Below are 15,086 nucleotides of genomic sequence, written 5' to 3' on the forward strand. Positions count from 1 at the left end.
TTAATTACATAAAAAAGTGTCAGTAAAATATTGTGAGTATTAAATTACTAGATAAATTATTTGTTTATAATACGTTGTAACTGACTCTTGTGTATAAGTTTAATGACGTGTCAGCCAAATACAGCAGATAAATAAATCATTCTCAACAGCTAACGGAAGAGCATGTTGCATATGAAGCTTTTGAACATATTTTCATTTGTCCTTTTTCATTAACATGTGAGCAAACACTATATTTATCAACACAGACATAGACGAGTGTAAACAGTTTCATCTTTGTCAAAATGGTGCGACTTGTAATAATACCGATGGTCACTTTCAATGCATTTGCCTTGCTGGTTGGAGCGGTACACTTTGCGAGATTGGTAACTATTTCATTTACATTATCTTTATCAAAAATATTTGTTAAGACTTTCTGAAATTTGCGGGTCAGATATTGATTAGTGCAAATCAACGTGTTAAATGGTTTCAACTGCCATTGTTACCCTACGAAAACTTTTTGAAAAGCAAGAGACTATGCTTTTGGATACGATATTTATACATAATTTGTATAGGTAAAATATATTTGATACATAATATTTGTCTGAGTTGAATTATATCTTGGGATTTTTTGTTTTTGGTTCCATAAGTATGAGGTCAAGGTCACTGAAACGAAAATTGAAAACGGTTTCTGGTCAATATCTTGAATTAGGAATGAAATCGTTTTTACAAATTTGGTATACAGCAAGCTTATGTAGAAACCTTGCTTGGAACTGCTTATGGATCCCCTAAGGTCAAGAGCAATGTCACTGTTTCTTAAAAAAGAAAAATGGTTTCCGGTATAAATATATATGTTATAATAAGATCTTTGCATTCCAATCTAATAGCCTTGTAGCTTAACAGCCTAAAATTTATGACATATACTAGAAATACTGAATTGCTTAATAATCAATTTCTGTGGACATGCTATAGAAAAACATAACTTTTTATAAAGTCAGTTTTGCATAAATCACCTATTTAAGGTCATTACGCCGCTACTTTATGAATTATTTCAGGCCACGAGGCTCTCAGGGCGCCAATTTCACGAACATTTAGCAACGTTGCAATATGGCGTATATATATGCCATAACATGCATTTGTGAAAACTAAAATCAAAAATAAATTTCAACTATTTAACAAAATGTAACGTAAAGATATACTATGCTTATCCTTGTGTCACAGAAAATTATTAAAATCTATAATCTTATTTGAATAAAGAATTATGTGTAGGAGACTGCATTGGTCAGTCAAAGTTGGTACTTTATATTCATATTGTGACCACCTATAATGTATAGAGTTAAAACATTGCATATTAACTTTGTGTATAGTCAAAATATGTTCATTGTGTATTTAGTTAGAGACTGTCTAGCAATTATCAATATTTTTTAACATGATAAATGTAAGCATTGTATATCTTTAAGACGTCTAAATATATTTATTTTATGATGATTAAATTTTCAAATATTTTCAGCATTAAATCATCAGGAGACCATTACTTAAAATATTAATTCATTTCAATGCAATTTGATATAAAGTTGCAATATTAGCGTATAAAATTTCTTTAGCAAAGCCTGACAAGCTACAAAAAATACAAATCACACATGCATCAAATGGCATAAAAACGGAACTATAATATTCTAATTAGAAAAAACAGCAAAAATAGGACATGTATATAATTACACATTTATCAAATTTCAAGATTTTGTAACAGACGCCATTGTAATTTTACATGAAACACACAATTATGCTATTTCAAACGATTGAGGTATGGATCTGACTTTCAGTGCAAATTTTTTATCAATGCTAGATCTGTACATTTCAGTAACAATAAATTCATTAAAGAAATATAATGAAATAATTCCTGTGAAATACATTTGTGTACTTTTATCACTATTTCAAAGTAACAAAATGTGGCAAGTACAAAATCAATATAGGATATGGTCTGTAACAGGGTATATTTCGTGTCCAGTCATCAATCAAGGTATGTGGGCATTTCACTTATGACATTTTTTGCATGGTTTTGACTTGGCATCATACCCTGTAACAGACTTATTTAGGCTTTGAACTCCAAGTGTGACCTTGAGCTTTGAGGTATGGGTGTAGGTGTTTCGCATGACATGTCGTCTCATTATTGTTTACATTTGTGCCGAGTAATTTTAAAATCCCTTGAATGATAAAAAAAATTATATACCACACACAAAATATTCCCTAGAACAGACCATTTTAAGCTTTGGAACTCAAGTGTGATCTTGACATTGAAGGTAGGCATATGACAATTGGTTCCAGTATTGTGAACATGTGTGCAAAGTTCTTTCAAAATCCGTTAAAAGTTTTAAAAAATATTTTGGACTGCACACAAAGTATACCCTATGAAATATCATGTTAACCTTTGTTCTCTAAATGTGGCCTTGACATTGGAGAAAATGGTCTTGGTTTTGTGCATGACACATCGTCTTTTATTGTCAACATTTATGACAAGGTTTTTCAAAATTCCTTGAGTGATGAGAAAGTTATGCACTAGACAACAAAATATAACCTATAACAGACTATGTTAATCTTTGGCCTTCAACTGTGACCTTAACCTTAGAGTCAAGCGACTGGTGTTAGCGCATGAGACATTGTCTCATTATTGATAACATTTGTGCCAAGTACTTTCAATATCATGGATAAGCAAAGTATGGTCCGGACACGACATACACCCTTAAATAGACAATGTTGGCCTGTTATCAACAAGTTTCACTTTGGCCTTGGAGGTAGGGGTTCGGTTCTTGCGCATGACACATTGTCTTATTATAACAAACATTTGTCCCAAGTTATTTTCAAATTCCTTTGATAAATGCCATAGTTATGGACTGAACACGAAATTGTGACGGACAGACGGACATGCCAACATTTTGTTTATGTGTATTTTATTTTTATGTGGCAATTTTTTACATAAACCAGTTCAATTACCACTTAACCTGTAAGCTTATGGGATTTCCTTCATTTTAATGCTCCCGAAAATTTTCGGAGGAGCATATAGTCGCCGCCTTGTCCGTCCGTCCGTCCGCTTTTCTTGTCCGGGACATAGCTTTTAAACAACAAGAGGTATCAACATGAAACTTTGTAGGTTGATAGATCTCATTAAGTAGGTATGCATTGCATAAGAACAGTAACTCTGTCTTGCCTTATTTTTGAATTATTCTCCTTTGTTTATTTTAACACTTTGAACTTTGTCCTGGACATAACTCTAAAATTATAAGAAGTATCAACATGAAACTTTGTAGGTAGATAGAACTCATTGAGCAGGTGTGCAGTGCTTAAGAACCGTAACTTTGCCCTGCCTAATTTTTGAATTATTTCCATTTGTTTATTTTTACACTTTGAACTTTGTCCGGGACAAAACTCTAAAACTATAAGAGGTATCAACATGAAACTTTGTAGGTAGATAGATATCATTTATTAGGTGTGGAGTGCACAAGAACCGTAACTCTGCTCTGCCTTCTTTTGGTGTTATTGCCATTTGTTCATATTGACACTTTGAACTTTGTCCGGAACATTACTCTAAAACTATCAGAGATATCAACATGAAACTTTGTAGATATATAGGTCTCATTGGGTAAAAGTGCAGTGCTAAAGAATCATAATTCTGCACTGCCTTATTTTGAAGTTATTGCCCTTTGTTTATTTTTACTTTTTTACTTTTGTTCGGGACATAACTCTAAAACTATTAGAGATATCAACATGAAACTTTGTAGATAGATAGGTCTCAATGGGTAAAAGTGCAGTGCTAAAGAATCATAACTCTGCCTTGCCTTAATCTTGAAGTTATTGCCCTTTGTTTATTTTTACTATTTTTGCTTTTGTCCGGGACATAACTCGAAAACTATTAGAGATATCAACATGAAACTTTGTAGGTAGATAGATATTTTTGGATAGAACTTCACTGCTTAAAGAACCTAAACAAAGCCTTGTCTAATTTTGGGGTTATTGCCCTTTGTTCATTTTTACACTTTGAATTTTACCCATGACATAACTCTGAAACTATAAGATATCATGAGGAAACTTTATAGATAGATAGATCTCATTGAAAAGAAGTGCAGTGCAAAACAAACATAACTCCGCCTTGCCTAATTTTGGAGTTTTTGCCCTTTGTTCATTTTTTTATACTTTCCTGTGTCCAATACCTTCTCGGGGAGCATCACCCGGTTCAACCGGTTCTTGTTTAACTAAGGTAATGGACGGAATGAAGCTAATAGACCTTTTATGTTTGCCCGGACGGAAGGACAGGCAAAAGGAGCCTATTTCTACATCCAACGTTTTTTTCTTTGAAAGGACGGGGAACAAAAATGCTTTATTTACATAGTTCGATTACATTCAGTAAATTTGATTTTTATTATACTTACATTATACTGTTATTTAGGCAAAATGCCCTTGCAGTGTTTTGTAAATATTTCTAACAAATTTCATAACAATGTGTACGGAATGAAAAAAGATGATACTCACTTTATACGACATGCAATGTACAGTTTTCACACAGTCTATCCTGTCCATCTATACCTCGATAACGGCCATGTTGAGTAGCCAGAGTATGACTGCTTAACCTATGGGACGCGAACAATTTCAATAATTTGTCACTAAAAGTTTCATTTAGATATTCCACAGGTTCAAATACAGTTCAAGTTAAATATAATAACTAAAGATAATTCTGGCAAATAATTGATTGATGATTGCCATCGTTTGAAAAAATGTTATTTTGACTAAATCTTCGTAAAAAAAGGAGGAAAATAGTTTACATCTTAAGTATTAAAAGCATATTAAAATTATCCCATATATCATTGAAACGTGACATTTTGCGTTGAATCTAATAACCCTTTTAGCAAAATAAACACCCTGTACTTCTGCAAAAATAAAGCAAAATGGGTGCAACAAGGGAATAAAAAAGTTAAAGCTTTGTTATATATCAAATGTAAAACGTAAACAAATGTTGTCTTTATGCTTTTGGAAAAACTTTCGGGTAGGTGTACAAGCTTGTGGTATGTTAATCATTCCATATATACATGTATTTCAATCAGTGCGTTGTATAGCAAAGTTTCAAACTTTAAAAGCTTTTCACTGGGTTTAAAATGACTGTAGAACACAAATGTTACCCTTTATAATAAATATATAAATCAAAATATCTATTAGATTTTCATTTATATATAATTATATTAAAGATCCTGTAATTAAGATTTGTTACCCACACTTAAAAATTTATATGTAGTATATATATATATATATATATATATATATATATATACAATATATATATATATATATAATATATATATATATATATATATATATATATATAGGTTTTGTGAAAAATATTTGCATCTACAAAATACCTTTCAAAAACACTGGATCCAAAGAAGGATACAAGAACGTGGAAAAAAACAATAAATTTGGAGAAAATAAACGTTCATACAGTGCTAAAGTATAAATACCCAAGTACTTTCGGCGTATTATGCCTTCATCAGGGGTGTATTACATGTATAATGTGCACACAATCGAGCACAAAATCTTCAATACGTGTGTACTGTATAGTATCAAAATATACATATAGTATATATATATATATATATATATAATTATGCTTCTAAGCCATTTTTCTAACATCGAAGAATAGGTAGAATTCATACTGCACATATTTGTTCAAATTAAATATCATCATTAAAAGATATGATTTGCATTCTTTTCTTATTGAAAAATGGACTTAAATACTCCATTTACTTGCACATGTGGCGGTGAATGGAAAGGAACACAAAGTCAGACTGGTAATCACTAAGTAGTGGCATTTTACACTTTTACGTCCATTGCTAACATAATATTTCGTTCAAACACTTTTCGTTTAAACGCATTTACATATCAAATGAAAGATGGTTAAACGACATCTTTATTGATTTTAAAGCAAATTCTCCATTCTTGTCAAAGAAATGGTTTTTACTAAATAAGAACTTGTCTAACAACAAGAAAAACAAAGGAGAAATAATGTAATGGCACTAAACAGGTCCTTGTGTCCTGTTCTGTATTTGTTTGGTGTCTTGCTTGGCTCCTTCCAAGTGGTCCTATGTTGCTGGTTCGTGTGGGGGTTACGTTCATTGAATGTCGCCCTTCCTTGTTGATCTTGATTTTTTTTATTTATTTATTTTTTTTTTTTTTGCTTTTTTAAAAAAAAAATTCAGTATGTTTAAGTACGGAGCTATTATGTCTGCTTTATTTGACAATTTCTAATTGGTTTGTATGGGCGGACTTTCACTTGCACAATGCTTTATGAAAGTCAACATGTTCCACAGCAGGTCCAAGTGATATTTGCATTAATCCAAAAATCCAAAAGGCCTTTCTCCAGATAGTGTCATATGAATGCCGAATACCCCTTCTATAGTAGTTGCTTGGAGAGGAGCAATAACAGCTACCATGTAATTCTTATCAAGTTTGGAAAACTATCAGGATGATTAGTGGAGTTTCCATGTCGATAATTCTGCTGAGCAGCATGGTTCTTACACGGTGTCCATTTAGAAAGAGCTTCTTTTGCATTGATGAAATCATCAGTTGTAGAATTTTCTTGTTTCCTGCTGGCACTGTAGTACTCTGCGAATGATTATAAAACAACATATTCTTTTCTTTCATCATAAGACAATAAAGATAGACTTCCTAAAATATTGTACGGAAACGCGGCGTTCAATGAACGCAACCCCAACACGACAAAGACTAGCCATATTTGATACAACATCTGTACAGCAGGGAAACGTGGGCAAATTTCATTTATCAATTATTTAGACACTTCTACTTTGTATATATATAAATTGTTCCCTATGAACTGGTGTATCAACCACATAAATACCTTTAATTTCAATTATTTTCCCCTGCTTTAACCAGGAATTTACACAGATAAGGCACAGCATTTGTTTTTATCCACTTCAAATATTACACAACATTGCAACACCATGTTTTAACATGGCAATATCAATATTTTCTTTCTGGACGAAAAGACTAGCTGGATTATTCTTGGTATTATGTCCATGAGCAAGTAGGTAACAGCAATAAACACAAAAGTTGTGATTAAAAAAAAACATTAAGCCAAACTATCATTTGTTGACTCTTCTTGAGATTCCATGTAAGTATCAAGAGATGGCCAGGTTCTATACACTGTTTCGAGAGCAGAATACACGAAAAACTATCTGACACTATGTAACTTTGTAACTGTTTGGATTAAAATATCTATCCCTACATCTTGTATAAATTTTTAAGTGGATACTTTCAGTAATTTTGCAGATGTAAATGAAAAAAATTAATCAAGACTTTACTGTTGGTGTTTTATGCAAAACTTGATCGATTCAGATTTTAGTTGATGAAAAAGAAATTTGATTTACAGCCGAACAATTTTATGACTCAAAATCTCTTGTATATAATTGAATATAGATGTAGATGAGTGCTTAACAAATCCATGTAAGAATAATGGTACGTGTTCCAACTTGCCTGGGGGATATAACTGCTCATGCACATCAGGATGGACCGGAATTAACTGTGACATAGGTACTTTCATGTCTTTTTTCTGCCTCTGAATCTGTAATGATCTGTTTAAGTTCATCTTTCTGAAGAAAAGTGGGACAATCCTATTTTTTAAAGATTTTGGCGAATGTTACAAAAACCTATGAAAGAACAGTGGAACCTGTTGGAACAAAAATGACGGATACACCTGTAATTGCCCGCCATATTTGACAGGGCAAATGTGTGATACTGGTAAAAACTTGTTTTACTATAAATTTTCATATTGACGTCTGAAAATTGGAAATATGCGGTTCCAAGCAAAAACAGGCTGGAAAAGTCTATGTAATTCAGCAAGTTAATTCTAAATAGGAAAGTTATTCATTTATAAAATAATGTATATTTTGAAACAGTTACCAGTACCAACAAATTTTTGATACAAAAAGTGTGTTGAGATATATATAACCCGAGGCAAATGTGACCGATGTTATGCTACACATATACAGCTACATATTCTGCTAACAATGTTACTTAAACTTGTATATCTAGCTTATTATATTGGTGCATAAGCAAGTTGAGTTCATCTTATATGAATGTATATATCATTGGTCGACCAATGATAATCGATGTTACATACGAGTACATGCAGTTTTCACAATAAGTGTTTTCTTTGAAGACTATTTGATAGGCTTATAACCGTATATCTAAATAAATATATAATGCATTATCGTGTGTATATTTTCATTCTCTTATTTGAAGTTTAAAACATTAACACAAAGGTATTTTCTAAAAAAATCATTTGCTGTAAGAGTGACACATGATTATACTACAATACCAGATACGATGTAAGATGCGTTGTGTTGTGAAATATACTTTTTATGAACCAGATTTAGACGAGTGTGCGATATTTAACTCTAGAGGGCTTCTGTGTCACAATGGTGCTACTTGTATAAACGAAATTGGTGCCTTCAAATGTAACTGTAGTGAAGGATGGACAGGACGACTTTGCGTGGACGGTATGTACTCGGTCTGTTTAAATCAGTTTTCATAATCATCTTTAATTCTTATATATTCTCGATAATTTCATGGTCTAAAATGGTATAGATTGATAATAATTTGCCTATCGGATATTTGTAACATATCTCGAACAATTTTGTGGAAACAAAATAAAAATTGGATCGTTGTCACAATACTGACTCCATTACATATATTTTATGAGCAAGCTTTTCCCAGGTTTGTAATAAGATAGGTAGCGTTTCAGTTAGTGTGTAACGCTTCGTAAGCTTTCTGATATTTTTGCTAAATTTATGTGACTCTTGTGTTGTATTTACATGTATTTACATGTTTTCGAAAGGGAAATCATATTGTCGGAGCTTTGTCCGTGTTTCTGTCACACACTTGTTTAGACAATAACTTGATACATATTGTAGTAATTTGACAAAATCTTGGACCAGTTAGAGAAAATTCAGTGTTTTAGAGAAAGTGCATTGCCCAAAAACTATAAAATCATTAAAACTCCACATAATTATAAAGTCTAGTGAGAAGAAGTGCAATATTCCTCTTTACATAGTTATTTTTAATCTCCCAATATGATACGTAATTATAATGCTCGGCTAGAAATTATTTTGAAACGTATAGAGAGTTGGTACATTGTCAAATGATACATTGCTTGAATTTTGAATAATCTCCCTGTAACATTCACTTTTTTGATAACATTTCTCAAACGAATACAAGTGTTTGATTGAATAGGGCATTGTTTTCACTATTTGAGGCCTCATTAGGGGTGGGGCAAATGGATGTATATGGAAGAAAACAGGTGTGACATAAAAGTAAATAAATATCTTCTCTGTACCCGGTAAGTTATATACTCGTACGAACAAATCGAAGGCTCGCATAATTTCTGAATAGAACCGGCCACAAAAAAGACACTTTTTTACATACCAGCTAAACATTTGCTCAAGAAGTTTTGAAAGAATCCCTTACCATACACATTGAAATAAACATGGGCAAAATGACCTATCACTTGCATTGCCATTATATTTCACTCGGTCTCTTATATCAGTTTTCATAATCATCTTTAATTCTTATATATTCTCAATAGTTTCATCGGCCTAAAATGATATAGATGGATCATAATTTGCTTATTTTCGATATTTGTAACATGTCTCGAACAATTTTGTGGAATCAAAAAAAAAAATAGAATTTTCGGATAGATGTCACAATTCTGACTCCATTTCATATATTTGGTAAGCAAACTTTAAAGATAGGTAGCGCTTTAGTAAGTGTGTAACGCTTCGTAAACTTTTTGATATTTTTGCAACATATATACACCACATAATTATAAAAACTAGTGAGAAGAAGTGCAATATTCCTCTTTACATCTCTGGAAATTATTTTGAAACGTGTTCATTGTCAAAGGAACTTGTTTTTTAATTATCTCCCTGTAAAACTCTTCATCATGCAAGTTACATCTTCTGGCAGCACACCACTAATTGAAGCCACAGCTTCGAATGGCAAGGTAGGAGTTAATGGATATAGTGAATATTGTGGATTCAGATTCATGAGACATATTGCTTGTAGGACATTGACGGTAGAAATTTGAAATTTAGTGTGGAGTGCTACCTCTGCTAAAATAGTCTTTATTTATTGACAGTGATCTTTCATATTTATTTTGAAATTGTTTTGGTAGTCTTATTAATATAGGTGTTGATAGGAGTCACTTGGGTCAAGGTTAATGGTGCTTTTACTTTGTGAGGAGTAAGAGGACACTACGATAAAAGACACTAATACCTGATTACATTTTGTTACACTTTTCCTTATTCAGCTTTAATTTAATAACTGATATCTTTCAAAGCTATTTAGTAGGTAAATTTCCGTTGGGTCCTATCATTTTGAGAGAAAGAAAAAGTTTATTTGGATCAAGGTTCCTACTCTGATGCATTTAGATTTTTACACAGTTCATGCTGCCCTGATTTATTGACTGATAAAAAATTCGATATAGGTAAACTATCTGACTTTGGTTCACTAGGGTCAAGATTACAGCTGCTTCGAATAGATTTTGCTTACAGACTTTCGCGCCTACTGCATAATTATTTCAAGTTTAAGTTAATTTTATCATAAGGAATTATATGAATTAAAGCGCTTATGTGACATATAAATTATTTATGAGATTTGTCATAATCCTGGTGATGCAAAGATTCCCCGTGGCTCCAGATGATATTTTAGCCCCGAGCGATTTATTGTCTTTTTATTTATCTGATCACCGCGATATGATAAGAGTTTAAATTTTGCTCACATGTCAGCAGCTGCATGTCACCTTCAGATGATAAGTGGAAAACACACAGCCACATTTCTCCTTTCTTACAAGGACTCAGCTTGAAAATAAGTATATACATTTAACTTATCTTTTCTTTTTTGTATTTTTTTACGATGAGTGATAACTATTATTTATGTTTTCAGATGTGGATGAATGCTTAGTCAACCCTTGTTTAAATAATGCAGCCTGTAGCAACACGCATGGCGGTTATAATTGCAAATGTAGGTCCGGTTGGACTGGCGCGTTATGTGACACAGGTCAGATGCCTTATTTACAAAACTTTTCGAATTTAAAACAAACTTATAATGAAAGGAACTCCACGAATGTAAAAAAAAATATCTAAAAATATTGAAATTCTAACGGACACCAATAATTGCACTGAAATGGTAAAGTACACTAAAGAAGATAAAAACAAAATATAACTCATAAAATCAGACTTTTATGTCAAAAGAACGCAACGTGTATAAATTTATTAGGTGACTACAAATGTAATGGCGCAAATAGCTGGACGGGACAACAAGTATGTATGTTTCTATGTTAAAGAAGTTTAACTGAATAACAAGAAATTCATTCATGATTTTATTCAATATAATATGTGGCATGTGTAGCATTTATAGAAAATAAAAAAAATATTTCGTTGCATATATTTTGATAAAGAGGACATTTTAATATCAATTTATTTTGCCGTACATCCGTATATTCGGCGACACGTAAATTTACTTTAATAAGCATTGTGTGTAATGCTTTGACTTTGGTCTGGAAAATCACGGAGACTTTAAATGGCTATTATTTCTATGTTAGTTAAAGGGAAGATAATGTTACAATAATTCAATTCAAATAAAACAGTAAGTTTTTAATTTATCAAATTAACATGACTTGTGTTGAAATACTAAATTACAAAACGTTTTCGTTCTACATGATAAGTGCCAAATTTAAAAAGTAATATGTTAATAGAACGATCGTTTATATTCATGATTAAATGACACAGTCATTCAAATATGCAAACTGACATCAACTGTGTTGAATAATTGATATGGTTACAAATCATATATAGAACATTTAATAATAGTCTTGTTATTTGATAATCGTTAATCACTGATGCCGGCTCGCCACGGCGAGCCGGTATTACGTTAGGATTTTACTTAGAAACAACCTAAAACTCCGAATCCATCCAAAAATTTAATCTAAGCTTGGCTTCCAGCTTTCTACAAAATTTATCTGTCTTGGCTGGAATCCAAAATAATTAAGCCAATCAAATTTGATCTTACATAGCGTCAAAAAACCTTCAATTTTCACGCCATTTTTAAAAAGGAACAAGTATTGCTTTGAGCGCAAAGATCATAATGATGATAAAATATTTGTTTTCATGAATTCTTTTCAATAAATCATATTTACACTGACTTTTGATTTAGCGATTTCACCTATTTTCTCTGTAGTACGTTAGATAATTAACAATTAATTGGTTAATTAACATAAGTGTACATCTGGTTCTGTGCATATTTTCTTTTTCTTTTTTTCCGGTAATTTTATCCTTTCCGGTATTTTGTGTATGTATTTACTGGATTTAGCTCAATACAGGATTGGAGCAGTACCTCTAGACGCTTGCAGAAATCATGATCACAAAATAGACAAATATCGTTTTTTTCGCCGAATTTTACATTTTTTCTGGATTATCGTACTTGATTCGGTGTGAAAAGATGAATTAGACCTGTTAAAGTTCATTCCGTTGGGTAAAAAGACAAGATTTTAGCATTTTATCTTTCAAGCGCCTTGTCCGGTATATACCGGAATACGGTATTTAGTGTGGTGCTCCAATCCTTCTTTTAGTCACAGCCGTATTTACTGGGATATACTATTCTCCGGTCCGGTCGCTTCCGGTCTCTCCCGGTCTATTTTGACCGGGATTTACGAGACTTGAGAACTTGTACAAATCAAATAATCATGCCCCATGAATCTAAATTCGCCCACACCCAAGAGAGTTCTTCAGTAATATATTCCTGTATAGGACTTGTGTCTGTCACTCATTCCAATACTAAAGAACATATTACAACTTAACTTTGTATAAAGAGACATCTTTATGAATTCTACCTATCTAACATTTTTTGGTCAAGGTCAACAGGCCATATAGTAAATGTGCATAGACATAGGGACTTCATTCTATCTGTTTACATGCATCTTCATACGGGGAAGTCAAAGACCGGGCCCGCGAAGCGGGTCCGGGCTTTGGCTTGCCCGGCTATAGACTACACGTGTATATTTAAAAGAAACAATTAAAAAATATATAGAATTCTATACCTATCAATGAAATATTTCAGTGTCAGTTCTAGTCGGGCGCCGCCATTTACAATGTAACTCAATGACAAAAGGCAGGTTATTCCGATAACGAAACAAATCTCAACTTTTCGGATAAATAATAAACGTCGAGTGTTCCGAGTGAAAACGGAAGCGGTGCATGTAATACCGAATGACAATTTTAAAACGGAAAGAATGAAAGGAATTTTTTAACGACTTCCCCGTTCGTAGGCTTTGCCTAATTTCATATTATATACTCATATTCCCCTCTGTTAAACTGAGAGAACTGGCTTCCGTAACTTTATATGTCACTTTTATTTTGATGTTCGCTGAAGTCTCTTCAGGTACAGAACTGTCATTTTTACATTTAAACACACCCCTGGAATAAAATTACGAAGCGAGTCGCTACTAGCTTTTTTAAAAGCTAACCTTGTGAACATAAATAATATGAATACAACAAGGATGACATTGTCACTAAAATAACGCCCATCACAAAAGCTTTATGTGTAGATATGGGCAATAAGAAGTGTGGCAAGCAAGTAGATCCCTATACATATTTTCGTATTTTTATCGAACATTTTAGCTCTATGTTTGACCTTGACCTTGGTTGCAGGCACCTGAATTCTATGCGAGACAATTTTGAAATATTGTGCCAAGTAAAAATTAAATACCCTCAATATATGTAGATGTTTGCTCGGGACAAGCGTTTTTTTAAAGACCTTACAGTGACCTTGACTCTTGACCTAGAGACCTGGTTCATAAGAAAGGCACTGCGTCATATTACGGTCAACAATGTAAAATAACATTCCTCCATGTATGAAGGAGGTATGCAATGGACAATATCGGGCTATTTAATCATCTCGAATGACCTTGACTTTGCAAATTTTTACCTAAATTACATGTGTCCAAGCCATTGTCATGATATTTGTCATTTTTGTTTCAATCCATTAATAATGACTGAATGGTCCTTACACAGTTTTCATATTTTATCTGAACTTTGACCTCTATGTGTGACCTTGACTTTGATCGCTATGACCGGATTTCACGCCCGGCACTCCGCTTACAATGGTAAATATTCGTCCTAAGTTACTAGTATATCAAAATTCCCCTTTGACTGTAGATGTTTTGCTCCGGACAAGCTGTTGAACAATTAGCTCTAAGTGTTACTTTGTTTTTATCTAGATACCTAAATCATTTATTGAGCAATACCTCTCATGATGTTAAAACACATGATGACTGTATGGTCCCTATATATACATCTTTATATTTTTATTTGACCGATCTTAGACTTCTATATGTGACGTTTCCCATGGTGGAAGGACCCGAAATTAGTACGCGACACTCCGCCTCACTATGGTGAACATTAGTCCAAAGTTATATTGAAATCCCTCTATGAATGTAGAAGTTTTGCTCCCGACAAACATTTTAAATGACCTCTAAGAGTGACCCTGACCTGTGACCTAGAGACCTGGTCCATGTGCGTGACACGACTTCTTATAGCGGAAACATTTCAATGAAGTTTAATTAAAATATTTCTTAATCTCGACTTAAATATGGATTTATACTGTATAAATAACTTGTTATGTCATAATACAGAGGTAACAACACAGGTTGACCACTGTTCAAGCAGTCCGTGCAAAAATGGTGGACTTTGTATCAGTAACCAGCAGGGCTATTCATGTTATTGTTCCGGTTGGTATGGAAATAATTGTGAAATAGGTAAGCTTGTCAATGATTTTAATTACATATATTCAAACAAACCCCAACCGTGAACTGCTTAATCAAGTTTTATACCAGTTTTGAGCAGATACGAGGATTTATCAAAAAGTTCTTAGCCCGATGTACTTCCGGTAATCAGAGAACCGAACGTATGGTCTTACTTTTTAATATAATCGCCCTCTACATCAATGCACTCTGCCCACCTGTACTCCAACTTGTTTAACCCTTCAAAAAAGAA

The 15,086-nt window shown here is 32.8% G+C and overlaps 1 long non-coding RNA gene across 1 annotated transcript; it reads left to right on the forward strand.

Moving 5' to 3' along the window:
• The first annotated feature begins 238 nt into the window (after positions 1-238).
• LOC132745447 (uncharacterized) lies at positions 239-14,848 on the forward strand. Its single transcript, XR_009627840.1, has 5 exons — positions 239-362; positions 7,456-7,569; positions 8,409-8,537; positions 10,981-11,094; positions 14,726-14,848. It is a non-coding gene; the product is annotated as an uncharacterized LOC132745447 (long non-coding RNA).
• The last annotated feature ends 238 nt before the right edge of the window (positions 14,849-15,086 follow it).

The sequence above is a fragment of the Ruditapes philippinarum genome, unplaced genomic scaffold (assembly GCF_026571515.1).
Source record: "Ruditapes philippinarum isolate M1 unplaced genomic scaffold, ASM2657151v2 ctg18066_1_1_1_1, whole genome shotgun sequence".
NCBI classification, from domain to species: domain Eukaryota; kingdom Metazoa; phylum Mollusca; class Bivalvia; order Venerida; family Veneridae; genus Ruditapes; species Ruditapes philippinarum.